The sequence below is a fragment of the Stegodyphus dumicola genome, chromosome X2 (assembly GCF_044657685.1).
Source record: "Stegodyphus dumicola isolate Sdum_Otavi_A_Nest chromosome X2, ASM4465768v1".
NCBI classification, from domain to species: domain Eukaryota; kingdom Metazoa; phylum Arthropoda; class Arachnida; order Araneae; family Eresidae; genus Stegodyphus; species Stegodyphus dumicola.
This window is the reverse complement of record NC_140781.1, coordinates 149,745,075-149,772,954: the sequence shown is the minus strand read 5'-3', so window position 1 is coordinate 149,772,954 and position 27,880 is coordinate 149,745,075. Positions and strand designations below refer to the sequence as shown.

Sequence of the window (27,880 nt, the reverse complement as noted above, 5' to 3'; positions counted from 1 at the left end):
GTAAGGAGAACGTGTCAAGAATAAAATCTTAAAGCTGGAAAAATAGGGGTCAGCAATTCCCGAAGGACGACGTAAACCTGACAATTACACACCACACCTTTCGTCCAAACACCCCTTCCATCTCTGTTCCTGAGAACCAAAGCCAGCGATGCATTGTTCTTTTCCATTTTTACGTATTACTTTTAATTAGTACTTTTAAAATAACTTCCAACTGAAATTTATATTCGAGCCGCTATATTCAAAAAGTCATATTATTTATTCATTACGAAATATTTGCGTACTGCACATTTGCCTATTCAGATATTAGCTACAGAGTGATAACGAATCCTTGAAAATTTCATAAGAAATGCTAAAAATTTAGCTGAATTCCTTCAACTACTTCTCGCATACTGATATTTAAGTTCAAAGTACTGAATCGCCGAGCATTCCTAAGGAACTGGGATGACTTTTAAACCTGTTTTTTATTGCAAATGAAATTTTGTTGCAATTAAAGAAATCTAAACGTTTGAGAGATTTACATATGAAAGGCATAAAATCAAAAGACGTTTGCAATGCATAACTGCCGTTTTTCAAGAATTAGAAAGATCCAGTAATGAGCAGGATTAACAATTGACTATGTTAGATAACGCACTGAAAGTAAATGAGCTGAAATTTGACTTCTGGTGTTAAGTAATTGAATACATCAATTTCGGTTATTGTCATAAACAAAATTTTTAAGGTAGCTCCAGCATAGGTTTCAAAGTCCACTCCTGTCATGTACTTCTGTTTTATACTGCAAATAAGCTAGGTAAAGAACTCGTCGAAGAAGCATCGAATAAAGTTCTTTTTTCTCCCTCCCCAACGGTTTAAGTAATAGTAAATGAAAAAAAAAAGTTAATGTCCTTTATTTATTTATTTTTACTAATTAAGAAATGCTACAAGGTAGTACTGAGTTCGAGAATTATATGACGGTGATGAACCCACCAGTAGCACCGTAATATGACCGCAGAGTGTTAAGTTCTGTTTTTCGTGATTCTTCATTTTTAGGTAAAGTGAATGTGAACTAATTTTTCGCGAATGCATTTCGTGTAAAGCAAATAACCCCAAGGCCTTTACCGTTATGAAATCCCGCTATGAAAATCTAGCCTATTTGCGAACAGAAGTACATGACGAGAGTAGACTTTGAAACCTAGTCAAATTTCAGCCCATTTACTTTCAGTGCGTTATCTAATCTAGTCAGTTGTTAATCCTGCTCATTACTGGATTTCATTTTTTGAAAAACGGCAGTTATGTATTACAAACGTCTTTTGATTTTATGCCTTTCATGTGTTTGATTTTATGCCTTTCATGTTTGCTCTTAAGCGCTTAGATTTCTTTATGCCGTTATGAAAGCTGCCATTATGCCATTACGACCATTCTCCAAATATCGTGAGATTATTTGCAGTTTCATTTAATTTCTAAAACGTAGGCTGTTGTAAAACAGCACTTCATTCTATGTTTATTTATGGCAAAATATTCATGGGCCAGTATCTATGGCAAAGTATTCGTGGGATACAGCTCTTCGGAAAGGATATGTTCGTGTAGAACTTTCCAAGGAAATTGGACCATATTCACTCTCAGAACTGAATTCGGCCATTCCGCTTATGGCCCACCAGCGGCCGAGCGGTAAAGTCGCTGAACACTGGTAGTTCGGTCCGAGGTTCGAATCCCGCGAACGGGCTGGCTGCATGGGTGTTTTCGTGGTTTTCCCCATGTGTAACGTGTATACGAGCCAGTTTCCCTTAAAAAGTCCTCCACGAAGGCATCCCTCCCCTTAGGCAGATAGCCCTAGTGTGCTTTGCCATAATTAAATACACACACACCATTCCGCTTATCAACCCTTTTAACGTTTTCCAGGTTTTAATAAACGTTACAGAATACTTACTATCCAGTAGGAATGTACCATGTAGTAAATGTTGCTTCTCAATACCATTTTCTGGGGAGGGAGTGTAATTAACGATCGAAATCGATGCGAAGAAACCATCGAATATTTTATGCTAGTAACTAACAGTTCAACTGAATGTTACTAATAATTTATGCTAAACTGAATCGTTAAGTTACTAGCAATTTATTGAACTGTTAAGTTACTAACAATTTTATACTAGTAACTTCACAGTTCAACTGAAATTATGCGATCTAAAAACAAAAAATAAAAAAAGGAAACATAAAATATTAGTGTTTAAGTAAGCTTGTATAAATGCACGCATTGGACTGCAAAGCGCGTATAACAAACACTGCATATCGTTCCGCACATCTAATCGATTGAAAAAAATTTAATCATGAATTCCTTCGTTCGCAACACCATTCACGGCAGATCACAGCTTAACTCCTAAGCACAGCTCCTCCCTTTACTGTCTTAGCGATTTATATAATGAACTGTATTAATTTATGAAATCTAGAATATTAAAAAATTATTTTAATGACACCAATGCATATTTTCTATGGGTTTGAGGAACTTTCAACATGCTTATAAAAATTTTCAGGTTTAATTTAAACACTATTGAATGATTACGTCTACACGTACATTTTATACATATTCCATAAATTAATCAATATACATTTTATATTTGTCTCTTTCCTTAAATTTAAAATCACAGTTCGTTTCAAAATTCTTGGTAATGATCGAGTGAATAAAATTATACTAATATCACTTATCATATTTGTGATTTTTATTTTCTACCATATTACGCGAAGAATGTCATTCTTAGCAACGCAACGTAAACACGAAATAATTTAATTGGCCTTCTTAATTAACTGTCATATTTAACAAAGAATCGTGAACTGACTTGGGTGCAACCTAAGTCAGTGGCAACACGACACAAAAATTACTTCTAAAATAGAACAAATTTCCTTCAATTAAGCGGCACGCTTGCGGGTATGAACCTCAAAAGAGTTGTTTAGATTACTTTAGCTTCCACCGCACAAAATAAACTAAATACTGTTTGACGTTTTGACAGACAACACAGTTTGATCGATAACAATTGTACTTATTGTTGAATAGCGATAGGACACTTACGTTTTCTCCAGCACTTCGGTAGACTTTCATTGTTATATAAGGAATGAAAACTTGTCACTATGTGACAGCTCGAGTCAGACATCGTTAAATTTATAAATGGCAATTAATTGCACTAATAATAACAATAAAGTATTTTTTGCGTGTTTTCGCCCTTCTTTACTTTATTGTCCAAAATTCAAGAAAGGCAAATTATGCGAATAATTTAATTTCCGGTGTACGGAGATACAATAGGAATATAACAAATGAAAGGTAATCATGGATAAACTACAGATAACTATCACAATATTATTTCTTTGTGAGAAGCCTACATTCCAATAAGAATACTTAGTAATATTTACATTACATTATCTAATAAGATATCTTCATTTCTATTTTTCCCTGCGACTTGAATCTCGGCCGCTCTTATTGTGGTCTTTGCTGCTCCGTAGGCCTTAAAATCTTCCATACACAACTGGAGAAAGTGTGAACTAGATGTCAGTTCGCGTTTTCTTCGCTAGAATTAGTCACTGCTCGTCGTTAGGTTGTTATGCAGTTCAGCAGTTAAAAGGGAAAGGTTCGGCGTGACCATCGCAGGTGATTTCTAGAGGTTAGTAAGACGAAATCAAACACTACGTGGATGAAGCGATTTTAAAATTTAGGGGTAGCTCGCTCTCTAAACGCACCAAGGAATGTGGAAATTACACAAATACTTCAAAATCTGACTCTAAAAAGATAGAGAGGAAAAAAAGGAGTGATGTTATTGAATTTATTTACATTAAATGCGTCCAAAATTAAAATCATGGACTTAGCTATTTTAGAACACAAAGCTGTAGATTAACACTTTAACAAACACGTCATTTTGTTTTAATGAAACCTTTCATTAATTATTTCGAAAGCTTTCATTTTACTTTTTAACACTTAGTTGTGCATCTTACTTCACACTGACGTTAGAAACATCTTTAGTAAAATCTGCCCAGACCTTTTTCGATTCGTTACGTTGCATTTTTCACCCATGCGCCTTGATGACTATAAAGTGACAAGTATAAAAACATATATCTTTACCATGTGTGCGGCCTCGTGCACAACCTGATCTCAAACTGTTGCCATTCTGAAAAGTATAGGATCTTCTATTTTCCTTTCAGATTTATAATCCTTATTATTTCAAACCGATAACAGCTTAACAAACTGGATGATTTAAAATCAATAAATGCATTACTTAATAATTTAAATCCCCTTTTTAATAATATATTTAATTAAAATATATTTAACTTATAGTCTATCCATTCGATAATTTTGAAGAGCGCTTGTATTATTTCAATATATTATATTAGATAAAAATGTTTTGTTAAAAATGCTCATATTATAATTTAAATATTCAGCTTTCTAGATGAAATAATAAGTTTTATTTTAAGGTTCAGCATTTTGTTGTTTGCATCTCTAATCAGACAATTAGACTTCCTTGATTTAGTATATAAGAAAAATTATATTTTAAATCTGTAATATCAAACACGTTTCTCAACATATTTACGCCAAAGGAAGAAAACCACATCTTTATGTAGTATGTATGTTTTAAACAATGCATTTCAGAACTAACGCGAATAAAGCAGAAGTTCAGTTTCTTTTTTCTGATAAAAGGGGGGAAATTAAAGTTTCAGGCTTTTTAACTCAAACATGCGACTTTCTCAGATAATACGCTACAGACTATTAAAAATCATTTATTAAAAGGAGATTTTTTTTTTTTTTCCTTCTAAACTCATGCCGTTAGACAAAGCTTGCTTCTCTTGTTAAAACACGGAATTAAAGAAGGTGAGGGGATAGCTTTATAAAGCTTTATCTTATGTTAGCTTAGTATCAGTATGAAAAGATACACCTTTTGAAATACTTAAGAAAAAAAAACAGATATGAAAGGACTGGACTGGATTATTTAGATTGTTGAAAGCACTCTAAGGTTATCGCCGTAACGGGAACGATGCCTTTATGGTGGACTTTCTGCGGGAAACTGACACCTGTTCACGATATACATAGGAAACTTACGAAAACGCTTATGCAGGTAGCTCGCTCGCAGGAATTTGAACCCCAAAGAGGAACAATATTTAAAATACTTTTATCGCTCTAGTATTTAATTATTAACCCTTTGCGGCACAGTGTGTCCTGTCTGGACACACCTAAAAATTTCCTTCTGTACGCACAGAAAAACTGAATGAAATAGGATTTATAGGTTACTCTGAACCTTCTTTATTTATAGTAGATGACAGCTCAACACAAACCAGTCCACATATTTTAGCCATGTTTAGTTTTTTAAGAACCTCATTTTTCAAAGAAATTTTCCAGATTTTTTTAAGGTATAAAAAATTGTTTGAAAAGAAATGTCTACGTTACTTTTTTGGCTGTATGCTAATTTCCTTATTCTATATTTGTTTTAAATTTTTACCTTGAAATCTTGCCTAAAATCAAACGGCGAACCCTATGTTTGCTCAGACCGAGCTCACCGATAATCTACGACAACTGAGAGTCTGTATTCTTTGTTTCTCCGGATTTCATCGGTCAGTTCATGATAACAATGCTCGTTTCAGCACTCTTTTCGAAGCTCTATTCAATCAGTGTGCCACTTTGGGCACACCCACAGAATTAAAACGATAAGTGCTATCTTCACAAAATTTTATTTGTGTACTCCTCTAGGCCTAATTAGACTGCCTACCTTTTTTTTTTTTTCCATCAAAACTCCGACTTTAAAAGGTAGCGTGCCGAAACGGAATAAAGAAGAGTTGATTTTTCATGTATCTGTGAATAATCATTTTTTGAACTGATTGGAACTTGATATAATTTTCGACATTATTTTAAAGCGTACAAAAATTATCTGTTTACATTTATCATAGTTAAATGCTTTTTGATCGAAAAGAGCATACAAAGTATACATACATACATACATTTGAGCAATTAAACCTTTGCGTAACGCATTTTTTAATTTAAATCCGTTCTGGATAAATAAATACAAGCTATAGCTCTTGTGCACTTTTTTATAGTCAAACACACGTCTTTAGATAATAAATCAGTTCTTGAATTCAATTCCACTATCGCTTTCAAAAGTGCCATGTAATCAGAAACACAACCCAAATATTTTTCTGTTTAAAGTGTTAAAAAAAAAAAAGTGACTAAATTGATGAGCGATATTCCAGTGATATTATAAAAAAAAGTAATTGATCTTTTTTTGTTGGGAGTTTTATATCTGATCTCGGTGTCGTTCTATTTGCAAAAACGTTTTTAAATATTTTTAAAAGAACTATAACTATTTTCTTGAAATGATTCGTGTTTATTATTTTAGGATATAGTTCTTTGGCTAAATAAAACATATTGCTCGGTCAGTGGCGTCAAGACACGTCTTATGTTGGCTATCGCAGCATTGTTGTTCTATGACAAGACAGTCACTTAGCTGCCTATCCTGATTTAGATGATAAAGATTCTGGGCAATGAAGATGCACCTTGAACTCGTTCTACAATGCCGATAACAGAAATAAAACTGCAGTTTTGAGGAAGAGATCTTCCTCTCAGCTGATTTTGGCTCCGACCTCAGTGAATTCTGTCATATTAAGATCAGTTACACTTATTCTTTCATCCTCACTATTTTCTTGAACGTTTAAGAATAACTGTCATCCATTTTAAGAAAAACAACTTGAACTTTATTGCAAACATTTTAATAAAGTTGTTCGTTTATTTTGCGGGTTTATTGGCTACAAAATGAGTTCGGACATTCATAATTTTTGAGTCAATGTGAAAGTAACTAATAACTGTTTTCACTATAATTCTACGAAATGTCAATTACTGCTTTGTGGGCGCTGTTCCTGAGATTACAAATGGAGAAAACCATGAAAAACTCATGCAGCCAACCAATTAAAACTTCGAGAATCTACGCGGTGGCAAAGTACCTATGTTTTGGCAGCTTAACTGAGCACAATAGCAGGCTAGGTCCCAGGTAAAATGATCGAGAAAAACGGAGTATAAGGAATGTTTTTCGCTATTATGAGGATAAATTATACTACGGGTCCTCTTCTTTCAGTCATAATTTTGCTGAAAAGAATAAAAGTTACGCTGTTGTAACCCATAATCTTAATTTCGTTTCCATCAAGATCGATCTTAGAATTATAATGAATTTTCATTAAACAAAACCAAGTAGCTAACTATAATTAGCTAAGGGAAATTCTAATAGTTTTCTTATAATAAAATCTTTGCTTAGCTATTTTACTACTTATATATTTAAACTACGGGAAAATTCTGACGATTCTGAATGATGAAATTGAGAAAGTGCTATCGTTTGTTAAACAGTTGTAAGTAAAGCAAGTACGACTGTAATCATTAATGAAGGACGTAAAATGACAAAAATCTGACTTTTAGAAATATAAAAACTCAAATTTATCAGCAGCGTAACATACTCAATCTTACAAGTGCATTCCATATTAAAAACATGTGACTATCCAGCGATATATTACACAGGTATTCTTTTTGACCTCTGAAGAAATTCGAAAATTCTTAAGCACGTGCCCGAAATGCAAATATAGCTCATAATTCGAGGGGAGGAGTAGCTAATTTATTAGATTATCTGAGAGGTGCACCAAGTTCAATAAAATAAAATTTCTCTACAGTTACCAATAAATAATTGTTTTTCTCCATTAGCATGAATTACGAAACAAAAATTCGAAAAGGACCTTTAATTACGTCCAAGTTACCTAGCTATCACATTAAAGACCCAAGATATTCCTCCACCCCCTCTGCTCAAGACACACGCGCCGTATGCAACTTGAAAAAAATAAATAAATAAATAAATAAATAAAATAAAATAAAAGCTAGTGAAAGTCGAAGGCACACCCAATTTTTTTCTTTTATCATCTCTTCATAGGAGCGGTCATGTCTTGAATAAGCCATGTGTTGAAAGAAAAAAAGAAAGCGAAATTTTCAACCATGGCGTGGCGAATTGTCAGTCCAGTCAGTCACTCCCTAAAGCACGCTGCTCACCATATTCTTTTGCACAAGCGCACTTACTCATTCCTTCTTTACCACTTTAACGCCTATTTCTATGAAGCAACATTTCAATGCAACAAGTACTAACGGACTACGCATAAAAGACATATTTTGATTATATGTTTCATTAATAAACGAGAGGATTTCAAGTGATTTAAAGAGTGGCTGCACAAATGGACTTTATAATTTGACAAGCTTGCATAAATAATCTTCAAATGCAATCGCTGATTTAACTTCTCCAACTCGAAGGAAGAATTTTTTATAAATCATGATCAGATTTATTCCAGCTCAGAAAGCGAAATAACTCTCATTTAAGATAACTCAAGTGCATTTATTTTATAGCTGAGATCAGTGTGGCTCTAAAGCGCACACATTTATTTATTTACAAATACCTAACTTTCGGCACTTAAGCCGTTAACCTAAGTTCCTCCTTACTTTTGGGATACGGAATTAGAACTGTTAAGTTTAGAACTCTAGCTTAAATGCTCTTTGCCTATGGGCTGTCAAAAATCGCAAAGCACTCTGAAGAATTTCTTATTTAAAACGTATGAACAGCAAGTCAATTATGTCCAGTTAAAAGACGAATTGATGAACTAACTGAAGCACGAGTTGAGTCTGAAATAGTCCATCCCTTTTCTAGGAGACAATACCAAGCCTTTCTCATTGCTTTTGAGCACAAATTTGAGTCACGAGTCTCGCTAACTTCCATATTTATCGAACTCTTAGCATAATGAAAGTTCATTAAATTTATGAGTTTCTAAAGGATAAGAGCCAGCATACGAGTTTGTAACATAAAATTAGCAGAAACTCAAGCAATGTTAATGAACATGGAAGAGGTCAATAAATATGCTAATGATGCAGTGATTAACATTACGACCTTTCGATACCAACATCCACTGAATGAAGGAAACAAATCGTCAAAAATTCGTCCGTAAGAAATTTCTGCTCTTTCAAGAGAGGTCACATTTATTTATATCACCATGCATCAGAGAATTTATTAAGCAAATAAACGCACAATGCAAATAGCGCCAACCACATCCTCGCTGCAGTTCAATAACACGCATTAAACGGTGTGGCGCCAAATTCAGACATTTTTAATTCATCGTTTTCCCAGCTACAACAGCTTAGCCTTATTTCAAGGCTTAATACATTTGTGGAAGTACCATCGCAAAGGGCTTTTTCTATTTTGAGCTTTCATTTAAATTGAAATCAAAGCAGTGGGAAAAACCACAGATGATATCTAATCCAGATTTACTTTCAATTCATTCGAGATTATTTATCTTACTTGGCTGTTTGTTTGAAATAAAAAAACAGGCAAAGAAGTTAGAAATATGTGCGTGTTTAACTAGGCTACGCGCGCTCCAAAACGAAAGCCACAGCGAAAACAATTGGAAATAACACTCTAAATCTCGCAGAGTGGGATTTGGAGGGTAACAGCAGTTTTCGCTCCGTTTCGTGTCAAACAACGCAAATTTACTGTCTTGGTAGCAGAACATGTTTCCCACTTGCAATAATAACCTTGGGGAAGGGAGTGAATTGAAGGAGCAGGACGACCCCCTGTCTTGTCATCGTCCACCCAGACTGACCAAACAAGTTTGCTAAGCCAAAGAACGTTCTTTGGCTAAGCGCCATTTCAAGCGAGGACAGTCGTAACAATGGATACAGCTCCTTTGCCAAAAGTAAGTTCGCTTTTAAAATATATATACAATTATTTCTTAATATAAATATCTTAATTATTATAAATTGTAGTTAGTTTGCTCTTTTTTTTTAGGTGTCTGTAAATTTGCTTTAAGAGTGTAATGCTGTAACGTAGTTTTATTTATTACGGACTGCTAACACAATGAAAGCTGTACGTATGGATGGTACTTTTTGTAAATAATTCTTAACATTATTTTTATTTTTGAACAATTTACACAAAGCTATCGAATTTTATTATTTAAATTTAGTTTTGCATGCATTCCTATTTCAAATAGGAAGAACAGCGGTGGGAAAAAAAAAAATGCATACTAAAGTTTTGATTTTTTTTTTATAACACAAGTGTGTAAATTATTTGGTAGTATTGGAAGAAATAAAAACCGTATACTTTACTGAATTTTCTATTGAACTCATATCGTTTTCAGCTTCTAGTAGTTTTTAATAGATTTTTAACTTTCATTTTTTATAAATTCTGCTTATAGTTTGTGACAATAAAATTCATTTGCTGTTGCAAAGCTGAATTTTTCCAAAATATAAATACTAGCACTACCTGGGTCATATCAGCATTCTAAAACTTATATTTTGTAACTAAGGCCTCTTGAACATTTAAAAGTCCTGGAGGCCAATAAAGCTGCTAAGACGGCTTTCCGTTTACGATTTTAAAAAAATCTTGCATTCTTTAAAAAAAATGAAAGCTTTCAGATTTTAAATTACGTCCAAAGGAGCATTTTTTTAACATTTTGTCTGTTACCTTTATTTATTAAATATCACGTTCTTCGCACTTAAACCATAAAAACATTCAACAGCAATCTCACAAAATAATTTTAAAATGAACATATCTTTAGAATTTCCAATACAGAAACTCGCGAGATGGAGATATATATATATTTTTTTTACTCGTACAGTCTTGCCATTGCTCGCTTTGAAATCGTTTACTTGTTTACTTTGTTAATCAAAAATTCGTTGAAGTATTACAAAATATTAAATAATAAAGCAAATAATAAAACCAATTTCAAATTCAAATTAGGGCTTCCACATGCCCATATTCTATGGAAGATTATTCAAATTTTGTTGGCTCTAGGTACCGTTGTTTTATTACAATGCGAGAAACATACATACATTCATGCAGATTCTTCATTATTTAATTTCTTTAAATATAATGTTTGGTGGCAGCAATTTGAAATGAAACATATCGTGAATATGCAAAATGCAAAATATATGCAAAATGCCAAAACGAAATTAACAGTCCTTCTGGGAGAATTGCCCCTTAGGACTAAAAAAAAACCCAGCTATTTAAAAAAAATAATAAGTTTTGATTTTCTGATGACAAACTGAAAACTATTGTATTATTAAATATTCCAGGTAATTCATGCAGATAACTATTTAATGAGAATTCATTTTCAATCAAAGACCAAGCATAAAATTTTAGTACCTTGTCCCATTCTACATAGGTTCTATATTCCTAATACTTGTGCCACAGCAAATTGTCAAATTTATCTGCCCCTTGTCTTTTTTTTAAACTGTAGCACAATAAAATACTTTTTTTTCAGGAGGCGTTACATGATAGTTCAAAATTATCAGATTTTTATAACTGCAAGAAGTTCCCGAAGATGCTGATAATGTCCTAAAAGGTAATTTTATTTTCTACTCTGTTTTAAATTAAAAACTATACCTAGTCCGGATTTTTGAAAATTCCAGATATTCAGTTGACTTTATATGCTATATACATGTATTTATTTTATGCTAAATATGTATTTACTGACAAATATACGTATATGCCAATATATAATATGTACACCAAATGTTTATTTCTTTTAATGCAAATAAGAAAATTAAAAAAAACAGTATTTATTTCTAAAAAATGTAAGGCATGTTTTTTTCAGACTTAATTAAATAGTAAAATTCGTCTATGTCTAAACATTTTTATTTCAACTGAAACAAAACGACTTTTTATATGTAAGCCATAAAACCTAAATGTTTGATGCATTTTTATTTTATAATATGAAAATTAAGCAATATTGCCTTATATTTGTGGCAGTGCCTATCATATTTAAAAAATTAACTTATTTTATTAACAGATAATAGAATGCACAATTAAAAAACAGCTTCCCCTCCCTTCTATTGCGGGAGAAAACCTAATTCGCGGGTTATATTTATTTATTTATTTCCCCCTTCTAAGAAAACTTGTCAGGCATACTTTCAAAATTGTCGAAATATATACTAATTTAAATGATAATTTTAAAATGATTCATAGATTAATTCATATACATCAACTCAATAGTTAGAAAGTTAAACTAATGACATTTACTTATTACTTTTCAAGATTATTGCCTTTTCATTTCAATTAGTTATTATCTTCTCCTAGTGATATTAAAATGAGTGAGGATCTGATGAAGTAATGTTCAAAATAATATAATTGTTTACATTAGCAAAAGCTACTGTTGTATCAAACAAGTCTTATAAACCTTTTCTTATCCACAGTCCTTTAAAGTAGGAAAGAAATGTAAGTAACCTGATTTTAATAAACTCATATGAATTCATTTTCTGGTTTAGATAGGATTTAAAGACTCAGGTAACACAGCTTGTTTACATTTTCAATAACTAAGTTATGTGAACACTGTTAGAGGTGTAGCCAGAGTTCTTGCTGCCTCACTCAGTGCACAATAAAAAGTCTATAAAATGTCAAAATGATATATATAAAAACAAAATATCTGGGTTTATTTTTGAAATAAAACATTAATTCTAATACCGTAAAGTACTATTTCGTTTGTTTTCCTTATACACAAAATCATTAATAGTATTCTAAAAGTTTGATTTACTACTCTATCAGCTGATTTGTAGACAGTATGGTACAATTTCTCAGTCTTAGGTGTTTTTTAATCCATTTGTACTTTGCAAAATTCTTCTCGCAACAGTCATGAAAAAAATTTACAGATGTATATCAGTATTTGGAACTGCATTCTGAAATTTTATGAACGGCAGAAGTTCAAAGTTACCATCCTTCCACCTGCCTTCGAAAACACTACCGCAAAGAATCTAGTAAATGTAAACGCTGCAAAAGCACAAAGCTGGTAGAATTCTCTTGCGGCCTCCTCGCTTTCTTTCGCTGCTGTTATGTTGTGAATGGCCAAGGACTGACCATTCATTTTTTTTCATTTAAAAAGATACAGTTTTCATCTTTTTATGTCCCAAGAATTTTGAAATATGTGGAAACAAAACACCCTGATCTTCTGGTACCAAGTATTGCTGATTTCAGTGGTAAAAATCTTTAAAAATTCAACTAGGATTATAAATGATAGAATACTTTAAAACTTTTCTTTGTTTACTTTTTAATTACCTAGAGTAAAGTAATTTTGCATCTATTACTCACATTGGTCTTTATTCTTAAATGGCTTATAGTTTTTTCCTTCTGGCTCTTAAAGATAAGCGGTAAATGCATGTGCCTCTAGTGCCAAAGGCCTTTTTAATGATATTTTTGTAATCATTTTGTAATAAACGTGTATATATATATATATATATATATATATATATATATATATATATATATAGATGACCTAAAAGCATTAGTTTTGCTCACAGAACTTTTGCTCAGCTAAAATTATTGGAAAGAAAGAGGGAAAAAGGCTTTATTCATTATTAATGAGTAAATATTTGGCATAAGTCTATGCATAAAAAATAATTTCATATGCTTAGCTATAAAATTCTTTTCATAGGATAATATTTTTAGTTTGCAGTGTATGTATATGTAAATAAGCTATTGATACTATATGTAAGTGAGCTGAGCTGAATATACTTTGAAATTTGCTACATATTCTATCTTGAAAGGTTCATGTGTGATATTTATATAGTTTCAATTAATTATTACATTTCACATGCAATTTTTATCCAGTATATGTCTTTTATATATACTTTTATTTTTATTTTTGTAGGGTAAAGGCAAAGCAAGTATTTTAGCATCAGGTTGTTACTTGAAAAAAAAATCCAAATTCTGCACTTCTAATATTTGCTAAATGTAAGTATTGAGGAATTTTGATATGCTTTGCACTAACTTTCATTTTAAGAGGGCAGATTATATTAAAATGAGCCATTTTACAGCAGTGAATGTATTTGGCCTCATGTGGCTAAAATTCATCTTCTCAGGCTGCTTTCGACTATTGTACCCATAGATGATGCATGGTCATTTAGCTAATTTCTGTAGAATTGGAATTGCATTGATTTGAATGTCACCTACATACTAGCAAATATTTCGAGAGAATAAGATGGTTTGTAATATGTGTGATGCCTTTATATGATCTAAATCTAAAGCATGACACTAATCATATATATGCATGTATATACAGTGAACATAGTTTTTTTTTTGTAAAGGGATGGAAAAATTGCTTCAAGGTGAAATTCAAAAGATACACTTCCAGCCAGACTATAGCGATCATGAAATCAAGAACAAACATCTTTACAATAACAATAGTTTATTATGAACAACAATAGTTTATTATGAAGGGATGATGCTTGTTTTCATAAGGAAAAGACAGACTAATTCTCCATATAGTTTGTTCTTTTTACATTTTTATGTACATTATTTATTACATTTTTCATTAAGAAGCAACGCACAGATAAGCTATCCTATTTTATATTTGCATCAATATAATATTTACATATTCCTATATGTATTTATACTGCATTTTTACAGAAACTAAAAGCAAAAGACCTCTATGTGAATAAAATTACTAGGAATTACTTATTTTTGAAAGAAGAAAAAATTTTCTGGCGATATTTTTTAATTGGAAAGATAAACTTTCTAGTATGGCTCATTGGTATTTGACTTGTCCTAATAGATAGGTAATGGATGTATTCTTAATAAAGAAATTTATTTTCAGGGAATAGAAGACATGGAATCTCTTGGACCAGCTCAGAATAAACAGCCCATTATAGTGTGTATTACAAGTTCATTCTATATTAAAGCAGTAAATCACTTAAAAGCATGCCCAAATCATGCCATGAAGGCATTTGACATTCTATTTAAAACTAATTTTGTATTTAGCGTTCAATATGCACATACATCAACAAAATTTTATAATTTTGTGGCAAGCCTTTTGTATAATGTCAGCACTCCTAGAGCTTGTGTGGACTCTTTAAATACATGTTCGAGTCTGAATTTATTGCATTTTGTACATGCATTACATTTCATATTTTTAATGTCATTTTAGTGTCATATTTTCCATTTTTATATATATATATGTACATATATTTCCTAATAAAGAGTTTTTCATGCAATGCTTGTTTTCACTTATATTTAAAATACTTTGTTCATTGAAATTATTATAATTCTGCAGTTATGGTAATGATTCCTATTCGGATTTAATCAATAAATGAAATACATAATAATTTTCAGCAGAATTATGAAAAATGAATTTTTAGCTTACACATGTGAGCTATAATCCATATTATTTCACTTTAAAATTTACTTTATTTTTCCCAAATGAGACTTGGAATTAGCATATATAAAAATAAGTTATAGTCTAAAAGTATATGTAAGCATTTATTCACCTGTAATGATTAATGTATAGGAATTTGTATGCATATAACTTCTCAAAAATAGAAAGCGTAACAAGCTAACTGAAGATTTTAGACTTTATTCATAATTTGGGGTAATAATTAATTTTAAGCTCTTCATAATTATGTAATAAGAAATAGAAACATTTCTTTTGCAATATTTTGTGCAATATATGAAGCTAAAAACAATAGCATGAGAGTATTTTATGGTTACTTATTTTCTGAATCTCATACTTTAAAAATAAAGCTGAATAGTTTTCATGTAAGGGAAATTAAATTCGCATTTGTTTCTTACTTCAATGTATATTAAAATTTATTATTCGATTTTTTATGCATATTATGCTCAAGTAGACAAACTACTAGTAACATCAATTCACAAATTGTATTAATATAGTCACTTATAAGTAGCATTTTAAGAAGTTAAATCTATCAGATTATGATACAGGTTTACTGACACATATGATCAGCTGTTCTAACACATTCAAATTTTCATTATAAAATTTGTCAAGAACTATTTTTAATAAATTACTTTTCCAACTAGAATGATTATTTAGTGGAAAATTTAGCTTACAATTTACATGATTACGTGCCCAAATCTTGTGAATAAGCATAATTTGCTTTTTTAAATTAAAATATGTATACAAAATTTAGAATGTATATCACTATATATATATATGATTCATCTAAAATGATTTCTTTTATGAAACTAAGCATTTTTTGATTTCTCAAATCAAATTTTGAAAATATCTGAAATATTTATTCAAAGTTTTAAGTACCTGAAAAACCTTATTTTTTATTCAAAAGTTAAGTTTTTCATTGTGAATATCTTGCTATTCCAGTTTTTATATATAAGTTGCATTGACGTTCTTATTTTTATTGCTTACTACACATAAAGGTAAAAGCCATGTTTCTGTAAAATAAAATATATTCTGTAAGTTCAAAGTAATTTCACATCAGAAGTACTGTGAGGAAGTGATAGTGTTAAGTATTTCAGAATGTTAACTACACCGAATTTCCAATATTTTAATATGGATGCAATTTTTTTATATGTATATTTCGTTAGATCTGGAAAGAAATCTCATCGCCAATAAATGTTTAAGTAAGTACATAGGTAGCAAATCTAAAACAGATGTATATATCAGATAATTAAAATCACAATAGCATGTTAAAAAGTAGTGTAAAATATTTTTTTCAAGAGATAATATTAACCAGATATCTAAAACAATACATCAGCTATAAAGTTTACATAGCAAATACCAATTTTCAGTTTGCTTATAAAATAATTATATAAAAATCGCACCATCAAGGAGTGAGCAGACTATTATAACTCCTTGTAATGTGTGTGGTTTCACCCGAATATCGGGCGATATCTGACTATCGAAGAAGAGCGAACGAAGAAAGGGTCACTCCTGTTTTTGTGTGAAAACGGACCGCTTTTTACTAGAGTGAAATATCGCTCCTTCGAGGTTGGTGCCATTTTGGCATTAGAGGGAGGTGGGATATCACTCCTTTAGAGTCGGATAGGACTCTTTCGAATTTAGAGTGAATACCCTCAGGCTACCAGAGTTTTAAACGATGAACCACGCAATAGTAAAGACTATATCTAATACTAGTAGCTTCTACAATACATATTTAACGAAAACTTTGTGCTAGGAAATGCAAACAAACGTGTTCAAAAGCTATCAACGTGCAGTCGTAAGGATGAAGAAGATACCTAATGCAAAGAGAGAAAGCAAATTACGACAAGAACAAATATTTGCTCTCCTGGCAAAATTACAAAGGAACAGTGAAGTGTACCATTTGATACATGTATTCCATGAAAACGGGGAAACATTACGCAAACTTGGAAAAAGCGATTTAAATTTATGAGACTATTTTTTCAGTCTTTTTAGGCAGAGCACGGAAATTTGAACTTGAATTCAAAATTTTGATCATTTAACGGCCTGTAAAGTCAATCATTCACAGATAACAGCAAACTGTTTTTGAGTTTAAAATGATCTGATAAGATTAAAAAACAGAAATAGTAAACGTCCTTCCAAGCAATATACGCAGTAAACATGTACATCAAAGGCCAGAAGCTTAAGTGTGGCACGTCAAAGGTAATAGACATATGTATAAAATGGAAGTGGATTTCATATTAAATATATTTTCAGAAAGCTGTAAAGGAAAACAAACCTTATCGTAAGAGCTGTCATACTTTTTGACCTGTTGACATTTCCTAAATAACTTATAGAGACTCAAGAAATAAATTTCGATATAAATGCAAGTGAAAATCCGCAAGTGAAAACTCATTCCATCAGGTCTTATGCTGAATTTTTGAAGTACTTTAATCTGGCTTTTAGCCGCTCCTTTTTATCATCCTGCCTTATGTTTTGAAAAGAATATTTCACACAGAAAGTTGCCAGTTGCGAAGAACGAAACGGAATATAATTTCAACACTTTTTTCACAAAAATTTCGCATAAATAAACTGAACACACGAATCACCCACTTACTTTAAACAAAATTTTGATAAGTACAGACTGTTTGATTAAATTTAATACTTAATTTTTATATAAACCTATTTACGGAAAACTATATTTTTAGATCTATCTATGTGCAATGAAAAATTTGTGCATTTCCTAACCTCGTCCATTAAGATTTATATTTTTTTGTTCTTCATAGTTCTTCGGTTATCTATTGGTGTATTTTTGAATAAACATTCTTTCAGATTTCTTCTTGAGATGAAAAGTTCGCATAAAGAAAAAGAAGAGGTCATTCAGTCTAAGCCATGCTTCAATAAAAAGGTGAATAAGTCGCAGTATTCTTCTCAGATTATGGTTGGCAGCTTATTGCAAACACTCAGAAGTTATCTACCCAAGAAAATTTTCAAAGTGAAACTAGGTCATATCTGTCATTACATATATAATAGGATTATTTAATTATAGTCAAAAATACTATGGTTATCTCAATAAGACAGCATTTCTCAGTCTATGATTAGCGGACCAAAAGTGATCCTCGAAGCCTGCACTTATGGCCCTCCAATATTACCAAAAGAGCCAAAAAATGAAATTCAAATTTACTGCGTTTATGACACTATACCTGAAAATCGTAGAGTTTCGAAATTACAGATGGAAATCATAAAGGATTTAAAGTACGATTACCATGGTAAAGAAAAGAGAGAAACACGTCAAAATAAAATAAGTTTTTTTGGGGGGGTTATTTTTTAATTATGACAAAGCACACGAGGGCTATCTGCGTAAGGATAGATGCCTTCGCGGAGGACTTTTTAAGGGAAACTGGCTCATACACACGTTACACATGGGGAAAATCATGAAAACGCCCATGCAGCCAGCCCGTTTGCCAAGATTCGATAATCCCGGTCAAACTACCAGTGTTCAGCGAATTTATCGCTCGGTCGTTGGTGGCCTTATGTGAAAAATTAGCCAAAGCAACAACATTATGCTTGGCGTAGATTTTAGTCAGCCTTCTTACCAGCATACATCCAAACATAGAACAACTACGCAAGAAATGGTAGGCTCATCCATATCATTAATGTGAATACGCACATTTATTTAATTTTCAGTAAACAAGATGAAGATTATCCAAAGCACGAAGGGCCTTTAAAAGCAAATATAGATTCCCTTCTATTAACCTAATTACTTAATTCCAGCATAAAATTAAACGAATTTTATTCAATTGCATTTTAAAAATGTAAGTCTACTGGTAGTAGCACATGCTAAAAAAAAATTGCTTTCGAAGAGGACAAGAGTGTAGTGGTTAGCAGAACATTCTAATATGTAATTTCTAGTGGGTCAGTCCCCACTAGAAAAAAATTTGAGACCCACTGGTCTAAAGAATTTGTGGAGGGGGGGGGGCTTGAAACCGAGGCCATCTTGAAGGGAGATCCCATCAAGATGGCCTTAATTGAAACTCGAAAGGCTTTTTTGGGAGACTATAAAACCATTAATGATGGGAAAAACCATCAAAACACTGCAACCGTTCATAGTAAGGGTATCGCGGACGAAACAACTGATATTTCACAATTTTCGCACTGATGGGTCATATGTTTTTGAAATAGCAAAATGTTTCCTTTCATTTTCAACATGGAAGACTATGAGGTCTCGATTACTGGCAAAACAGTTTGCTTCTTGCTTATAACCATAAAAATTTTAGGAATTCTGAGTAATCCTGAATTTTGATCCCACCTTTTATTTGCCTGCTTCACAGTTATTAAAGAAAATGATTCAGTAACTTGTGGCTCGTCATGCACAAATTAGCTCTCAAGTTTGATTTTTGACTTATTGTTAAACATGGTTAAAAATAATAGAATTTGCATTTTCCGAGCCATGGGGTCGCCAAATCATGAGCAGACTAGTCAATGTTTAATTTACAAAATTTAATATCAACATTCATTTGTATGAATAAATATTTAACTCCTCGCCAGCTTGCGTGACCGGAACATGCTTCCTTTTTACTCTTCTGCATATCCATCGTTCAAAATATGCAGTTGCAATTAAGGGGAACTGATGATTGCTATATTCGATATAGTGCAGCATCCCGCCCAGTGCGCAGGTTGATGCGATTTTCTTGCCTGATGGCAACTAATAGACAGATAAAAATCGTAAAGTTTTTCTTATTGCGTCTTATCTACAACAAACCATTAAAATTGCAATATGAAGAAGTGTTAAAACTTATACATCAGGCTGAAATGTTAATTAAGTTCTCAGAATTTGATGCTGCGTGATACACCTTTTGAAGACAAGTTGGCAAGGAGCTGATCAGCAGACTTAGTGATACTTCGAAAGTGTAATCAGAAATGCATCGACAAGTATCATCAATCATAACTCAAATGCCACACAAGCAAAACATCTATTGCAAGTTGACTTTAGTTTTATACCTCGCACGAACTGTTGGGCAGCTCACGAATTGTTCAATTAACTAAACGAACATAAAAAAGCAAAAGTGACTAAAAGATAAATATATCAGCAGCTGTAATGATTCATGACTTGCACGAAAGCAAAAAATACTTTCAAAGGATTCTAAAATATTGTAAATCCATACGAGACTTCAAAATAGAATGTTCTGTTCTTTAAAAGATTCAAGCAGTCAGTCAGAAATTTTATCCAAAATAATAAAAAATATTTAGAAAATGAAGTCTAATAATTCGTTAACTCTTGATTCATTTGACACAATTTGGCATCACGAAGAACGAATCGAAAATCCCTGCGAAAGTCAACATAGATTACCTCGACATCTTATGTACGTTGCCAGAGCTTAAATTGCGCCGGAGCCCGGCTCCGGTACTTCTTAGTTTTTAAGATAAATCATAATTCTAGGCAGAGCGCACGGGAGTCCTAAATATGAAGGCTCCGGCACTTCTTTTATGTAACTGAATAACAATTTTAGTAGAAATTTGATCTCGAAAATTTCTTTTTACAATAAAATTCTATTAAAAAATCGCTTATTAAATTTTAGTTTTATCTCTTTACTTTTTATTTTAATTATTTAATTACCTTAATCTTTAATTATTTAATTAAAAATGAATTAATTTTTATTTAATTAAATAATAATTGATAAATTTTAATTGAGTAATCATAAATTAATCTTATAATTTTTAATTATTATAATTATTTTAATAGTCATTTTATTTATTTATTTATTTATTTACTTTTGTTCCTCTCTGTTGACAGTCTTCTGTAGGGCTCCGACACTTCTAATTTTAGAAATTAAGCCCTGTACTTTGCACAATTGCATCCAAACACAATATTAATTTTCAGATTACCAGTTCACTCCATAGAAACAAATTTAAGTTTTCGTAACTATACAAAAAATTTAATTAGTTCGAAGATAAGTGTTTCCCAAAGTGTGGATAGGGATACAATTTTTGATAAGTTGCTGAAAATTTTGAAGTCTTTTTTTTTTTTTTTTTTCCAAGGAAGAGGCGTTTATATGCATTTAAAATTGAAAACTGATCTTTAATTATTAATTAATTACTTACAATTATTGGGAAGAGGGTCAGTTTAAAAACCCAGCAAGCACCGGACCACAAATATTTCTTTATTTACTATATATCCATTATAACATGATTTTCTTCTTCAGGACGGGACACTACAAAATGGCTCAGGTTTTATCTTTAGCTAAAAGGTCAGGGATGCTCAGAATCAAAGTTCTACATAGTTATCTAGGTTTCTCTTAAAACGAAAGTATGTGCAGGTGGGTCGTGTTAAGTCGAAATAAACATATCGGTTGCTAAACTAAAAGGTGTGGACATCTTTCATAGCCTAACATGCAAACGTATTTAAGACGTGTAAACGAAAACGATTGTAAAATCTATTTAAGACTTAAAAAAAAAAAAAAAAAAAAAAAAAAAAAAAAAAAAAAAATTTGCTGAAATCTAAATACATTGCTTTAGAAAGCAGAACAAAATTGTACGTAACACAATTCTACTCTTAGGCTTCAGGAGAGATTTTCATTACCGAGGAGGCAGTGGTAAATTACAACATTCAGTAATTAGAAAAAAGTTGAATTTAATACGGTATAATTTATAAATTTGAGCCAGCTTCTCTTAAAAAGTCATCCATTAAGGCACTCCTCTTTTTAGGCAGATAACCGTCATCAGCTTTCCCGTAATCTAAATATCCATTTCAATATCGAAAAGAATTTAAATATTAATGAAAAAAATGCATCAAATGCGCAAGTAATTTCAGAACACTTAAAAATAGAAGAAAAAATCTAGTATGAGTAAATTATTATGGGAATGAAAAATCTACCTCATAGATTACTCTAAGCTCCCCACACAACCTCTATTCATTAGTTATTTATTATTATTATTTCACCTGGAAATGTTTTCTGACTTTGCCTCTTCTATTCATATCGATGCCACACTCCTATAAGAATGCCAAATAATATTACAAACAATACGCCTGAGATAAGTTATCCTGAAAGGTACGAAATTTCTATATCCGCCAAGTAATATATTTCCAAACTTAAAACCATTTAAAAAGTTGAAATACATAACAGCAGTCTGTAAACTGATCATTAAGTTTAAGATTATTGTAGTTCCACAGAATTTATTAACTTATATTTTGACGACCCTCAATAAAACTTACTTTAATTCAACTGAACAGGTACACTGCGGAAAATTTCGTTTTTTCGCTATAATTTCGAATTGCCCCTGCAAACTCTATTAACTATCATCTGCCTAATTTTTTAAATCGTTCTAATTGAAACGAATGCAAAATTTGACATCGAATATTGCACATGATTGCATACACATGGAAACGAGGCAGGTTATGATAAAGTGAATCGGAAATTTTATGCTAAAATGAATAAAATATAAATAGCCATCAGTCTCTCAAAAGAAGATGAGAAACACGAAGAAATACACGAAAATCAGCAATTTCTTTGGCTTTAGATTTTGATATGATTTAGGTTAGATTTCCTCTGACTTATTTAATATACTGCTAAATAATGGCAAGAAAATTTAAAAAGAAGATATATAATATACACTTCTGCTTACTTTATTAACTAACCGTACAAAAAGCAGTTTTTAGAAAATCCAGTTCTTCTGTGCATTTCTCTTTCAACAATGATGTTCATCAGTTTGAATGCATTATAAAAGCCTTTTTAAAAGAACTATCAACAAAATAAACCCAAGTACATTACAATGCATATTCGACTTGATTAAATCTGTATACAACACTAAAAGCATGTGAATTAAGTCTGTGAAAATACGAGTATGATAAGATACACGGATTTAATGCATATTCCACTGAAATTATTTGAATGGAAATAATCTTTTGCAAAGATATATTTTCAATAACGAAACGATATACCGTAGCACCACTCGATCACAAAATTAAACCTTAACATTGCTGCCGAATGATTATGCGCTACATGCGTAAGTACTTCGGTTAGAATAATCGCAGTATTGAAAAGGCAACGTAATTTATATAAATAAACATGTCAAAACTGAAATAAATTAAGACTTGCTGTATAAATAGGTTAAAGCGTACCGCATTCAGAGCAAGGCGACATTTACCGGTTCGAAATCGGAACGGCGGGATTCTTCCTCTAAAAAACATGCAGGTAAACAGAGGTGAAAAGCAGCAGGTCGGAAGAAATTTTCCCATTCGATCACCTTTCGAATCACGTACCGGTCGCGGTTCAAAAGAAAGTAATAAACAGTTTCGCTGACCTGCTCAGAGAAGTGGCGGACTTGTTTAAACTGGTTAAAAAGCATTTTTTTAAACAGAAGAAATACAGCCATTATTCTTGCCATATATTTGCAAATAAATTCATAAATTACGAATATATTTGAATGCCCACATGATAATTGCGGGCATATCGTCTGTTACTAAAGTTCTGAGACAATTCCTTTTTGCACAGCAAATTCATTCCTCGGGAGAATTATTTCCTCAAATCTCATAAATTTCAAATCTCTTGTTTAGATTATTGCAAAGCACGCAGGGGTTACCTACCTAAAGCGGAAGAAAGCCTTCGTGAAGAACTTACCGAAATGCTTATGCTACTAGTCCGTTCGCAGGGTAGCTCAGGGCGAATTGTCAGGTTTAGCGGCTTTAGCCACTCTATCAATGGGTGCGCATTCTCTATGGGAATGTGATTTATATTCACGTTAAACAAACTGAAAACCGCAATATGTCTGTCCAAGCAATGCCTTTACCGGAATCCGATCCCGGAAATAGTGTTCAGCAGTCTCATCCATTGATGGGTGCGTTTCAGGTCATATTTATATCTATTCCCATGATTACGAGAGTCGCGTTAAAGCATTTATATTTTAATGTTGATGTCAAAGGCATTTAATAACAAAATTTTAAAACTATATGCATTAGAGAATGCCAAATAGGAATCTAGAGCATACGCGCTAACGTGCACGAAGTTACAAAAATCAGTTATCGAAGAAAAGCCATTAAAAAAAAAAAAAAAATCTGTTATTCGAGCGGTACAAAGAGTAAGTCTGAAGATACTCGTGAGAAGTCTGTTGGTTTCGAATATGAAAGCACGTATGGGCTACTACTTCAAACTAGACATGCCTTCGCGGAAGACTTTCTATGGATAATCTCTCGCATTTTCGTTACATAGGTAGAGAAAATCATAGAAACATCTTCGCAGCTAATCCTTTCGCCGAGGCCTATCAGGAGCCTATTCGTTAAACATAAATAGTTTGACTTAAATTCAAATCCCGACGAAAGAGCTGTCTGCATGGGAATTTTCATTACTTTTCCGATGTCAACGTGAATACGAGACACTTTCCCTTAAACATCTTGAAAGAAATTATCCCTAGACTTAGGCAAGTAGTCCTCGCGTAAAATCTGCCATAACCGAAGCAATCCAATTCCGTTCTCCGGTCCTGGTTCAAAAGGGATTCATTCAGTGTTCAACTGAACTATTAATCCACTAGTAGGTTGAAACTCGGTAAAATAGAAGAATGACGGTTAAGGTGCTAAGGGAAATTTTAACTCCTTGCAAGTTCAGAATCCTTTGTGGGGGCAGGAAATACCCCCTTAAAGAGAACCACGAGAACAGTCTATAAAAAACTCATCACAAAAAAAGAGGCAAGTCCTATTGCCACAGCTCCATACTGCAGTTTAAAATTGCACAACTCTAATAATTCTCTTCACAAAATTTATCTACAGTTTTATAGCACGAATAATGAAAAGAAACGAAATCGATTAATCGAATAGTTCTGTTAAAAGTACAAGCGATTATTTTTATGAAGAGCACCCCACCCTTTTATTATTTATATTAAAACTGCAGCTTAATTTGTACAGAAAATTGTATAATATCTTATTTCCATGAAACTATGTATATGATTAATTATTGCTTTCCTTTTGGTTCATTAATTATTGTATGATTTTTTAAATAAAAGCTACTGCCCAACCGGAATAGTGGTTAGCGACGTTGACTACCGTACCGAAGTGCCCAGGTTCAAATCCTAGAGAAGGCATGGATATTTGTAAATGCATAGTATCTGTGCAACACGGGGGCACTCTAAATATGCGGCGAAGCGAAATTCTTCTCGAGAGCTTGATGATATAGGAAGAGGGGGGTAGGATAGCCTCGGATCCATCGCTCCGTGGTGCTCTCCATTAAAATTGGGGGAGGAACTGAGCAAAGTCGTACAACCACCTGTATGGTACCACCTTGCAACGACAGGCACAATCTTGTACTCCTTAACACTTTGAATTTCATGGGCTTCTTCTGATGTTACTGTCAGAGAAGTCACATAAGTCACAACAGCAAATAAAAAAACTTACTTTATTAAAAAAATAATAAATAAATAAAAATAAAATTGATTATTTTATTTTCATCTTTTTAGCTTCAAAATCGATAAATTATTTAACTGAAAATTCAAATAAATATTAAATAACATAGAAATATTCATTTTTTCACTTTTACCTCAAATAGTGAAACACATACAGTAATTTTCGAAAATTGAAAAAAAAAAAAAAAAAAAACAGAAATTAGGAAAAAATTGCATATTATAAATTACATTAAAAATATCCACCCCCGCTGTATTCGATAGCACAATTAATAATAAAATTCTGATACTTTTACTTTGTTAGTTAAGCGAATATATGTACGAAAAATCGTTTCAACATTAAATTTAAAAAAATTTTAATCAAATTTGGAGATGCGTGAACGCTTCACCAGTTTGCATAATTAGTCACAAACACTATTTGTGCAGAATTCCAGCTTTACAGCTGAGCAGGAAATAGTCTAAAAATCGCTGGTAACATTTTTCACGATAATCACAAAGACCATGAATGAGCTAAATAAAAGCTTATATACAATACGAAACGAATGTCACAAACACAATTTCTATAAAAACGAAATGCAGGTACAACTTTAAATGCACCTATTTGCCCGCACTCTAGATGTAAATCGATAAGAGAATACAGCAGCAGCAACAACAAAACAAATGACCAAGTGGGATAGACTACCAAAAGTAAATCAAGGGAGAAAAAGAAACAACACAATTGATAGTCTTCGGACATAGGCGCACGAACAAGGTAAATATCTCAACCCATTAGTATTAAGCAATGGCACAGCTTGGTAAATCGTCTACAGTTTTAGAGGATTAAAATTCCTCTTGAATAACCATGGTTTTTGTTTCAAGACGGCGACTAAATTTACATAATTACCTAAAGGAGGTCGATGGAAATGCTTGAGAAGAGACGAACAAAAGATTTTTAAAGAGCGACGTGAAACATCTGTTACCACCTCTGCTTAGATTTCTCAAGAAAACGAACAGGAATAATGTAATTTTCGGTAGTGGAGAGTTTATCTGCAATGAGTGTTAAATTATGACAGATATGGATTATTTCCGCAACTGAAATTTATTGAATAATGCATCTGTTTTCGACTATTCCGATCACCTGCTTTCATTTGAATGCAATTTTCTATCAGCAGCATCAAGTACAATCATTTACGATAATAAAATGCTGATTGGCTGATAGCATTATTCATCCAAAATCGATAATGTATTGAAATGACAGAAGCTTTGCTCGCCTTTTTAACAGAAATTATTTCAACGAATTTGAATTTGACATTTTCAATCTCATAAAGCACACAAGCGGTCATCTGGAGGGGATGAAGAAGGGAACTCCCGTACGTTTTAACACTAACTCCCACACATACATGCACCCATCTTAAACAATAGCATTCCCTCGAATAAAGCAAGAAAAAATTTCTGGTCGAAACGGTAATGTTTGCGCACTCTTTTTTTACAGCTGACATGTTCTAAATGGGAAAATGATTCACTATGGGAATTTCCATTAGTTGTAAACTGTTTTAAATAACAGCGAACTCTGTGGGAAAGAACGGACACAGAAATTTAATTACCGTTTCCAATCTATCTTCGGTGACATTATCTTCAGTGACACTTTAGCACAGATTTCATGACCAGATAAAAAGAGAAAAAAAGAGAAACTGTCAGGTCACATAGGATCCTTACCATCTAACCTGTTACGCTGATTTAACTTTCAGGACAATAAAAAGATTAGCTAAACAGAATACTATCGACTACGAATCGTCAAAGTTATGTTCTCAGGGTAAAGGATAAAGTAAGTGACTTCAGAAGCATCAATCTTGTATTTCTTTTGCAGTTCAGCAGTAACTGAAATACTAATTCATACTGGTATCCAACGCCAAGGCCAAATTTCTGTCTTACACCGCCCAGACGGGACGGTGGTTAGTGGTTCTGACTGCCGTACCGAAGAGCCTGGGTTCGAATCCTGGAGAAAGTATGGATGTAAATTGTCTGCCCCTTTATAGGAGGCAACAGTGGTTCCCCTATTAGGTGCCTACATAATAAAGTGACCCCCGTTTCCGGCCTTAGTAGTGGCCAATGCTTCAATGGCTAGTGTCCGCTACTTTGGCTCGTATTCGCGTTATAACATCGAAAAAACAATGAAAACCAACCTTGTATGCCTGTCCGCCGGAGATCGAACGTCAGCTGTTTTAACCACTCAGCCAATAGTGAGGACTTAAATTTCCAAAACGTAATCTACGTCGAAATAAAACTGAGTTGGATTATTTGATTATTACAGAGCGCATGAGGAGTATCTCCTTATATGGTGAGATGCCTTCATAGAAGACTTCCTAAG

At 32.4% G+C, this 27,880-nt stretch overlaps 1 protein-coding gene and 1 long non-coding RNA gene across 7 annotated transcripts in view; one reads left to right on the top strand and one right to left on the bottom strand.

The window, feature by feature from the left end:
• The window catches only part of LOC118184567 (uncharacterized), a 761,893-nt gene that overhangs the window by 249,998 nt on the left and 484,015 nt on the right, over window positions 1-27,880 (bottom strand). The gene's annotated exons all lie outside the window — the stretch shown is intronic.
• LOC118184568 (uncharacterized) lies at window positions 9,632-14,992 on the top strand. 2 transcript variants are annotated; one of them, XR_004757449.2, is made up of 5 exons: window positions 9,632-9,705; window positions 9,798-9,875; window positions 11,272-11,352; window positions 13,651-13,733; window positions 14,596-14,992. It is a non-coding gene; the product is annotated as an uncharacterized LOC118184568 (long non-coding RNA). The 2 variants fall into 2 exon arrangements; XR_015039226.1 differs by having other exon boundaries at window positions 9,657-9,705; window positions 9,780-9,875.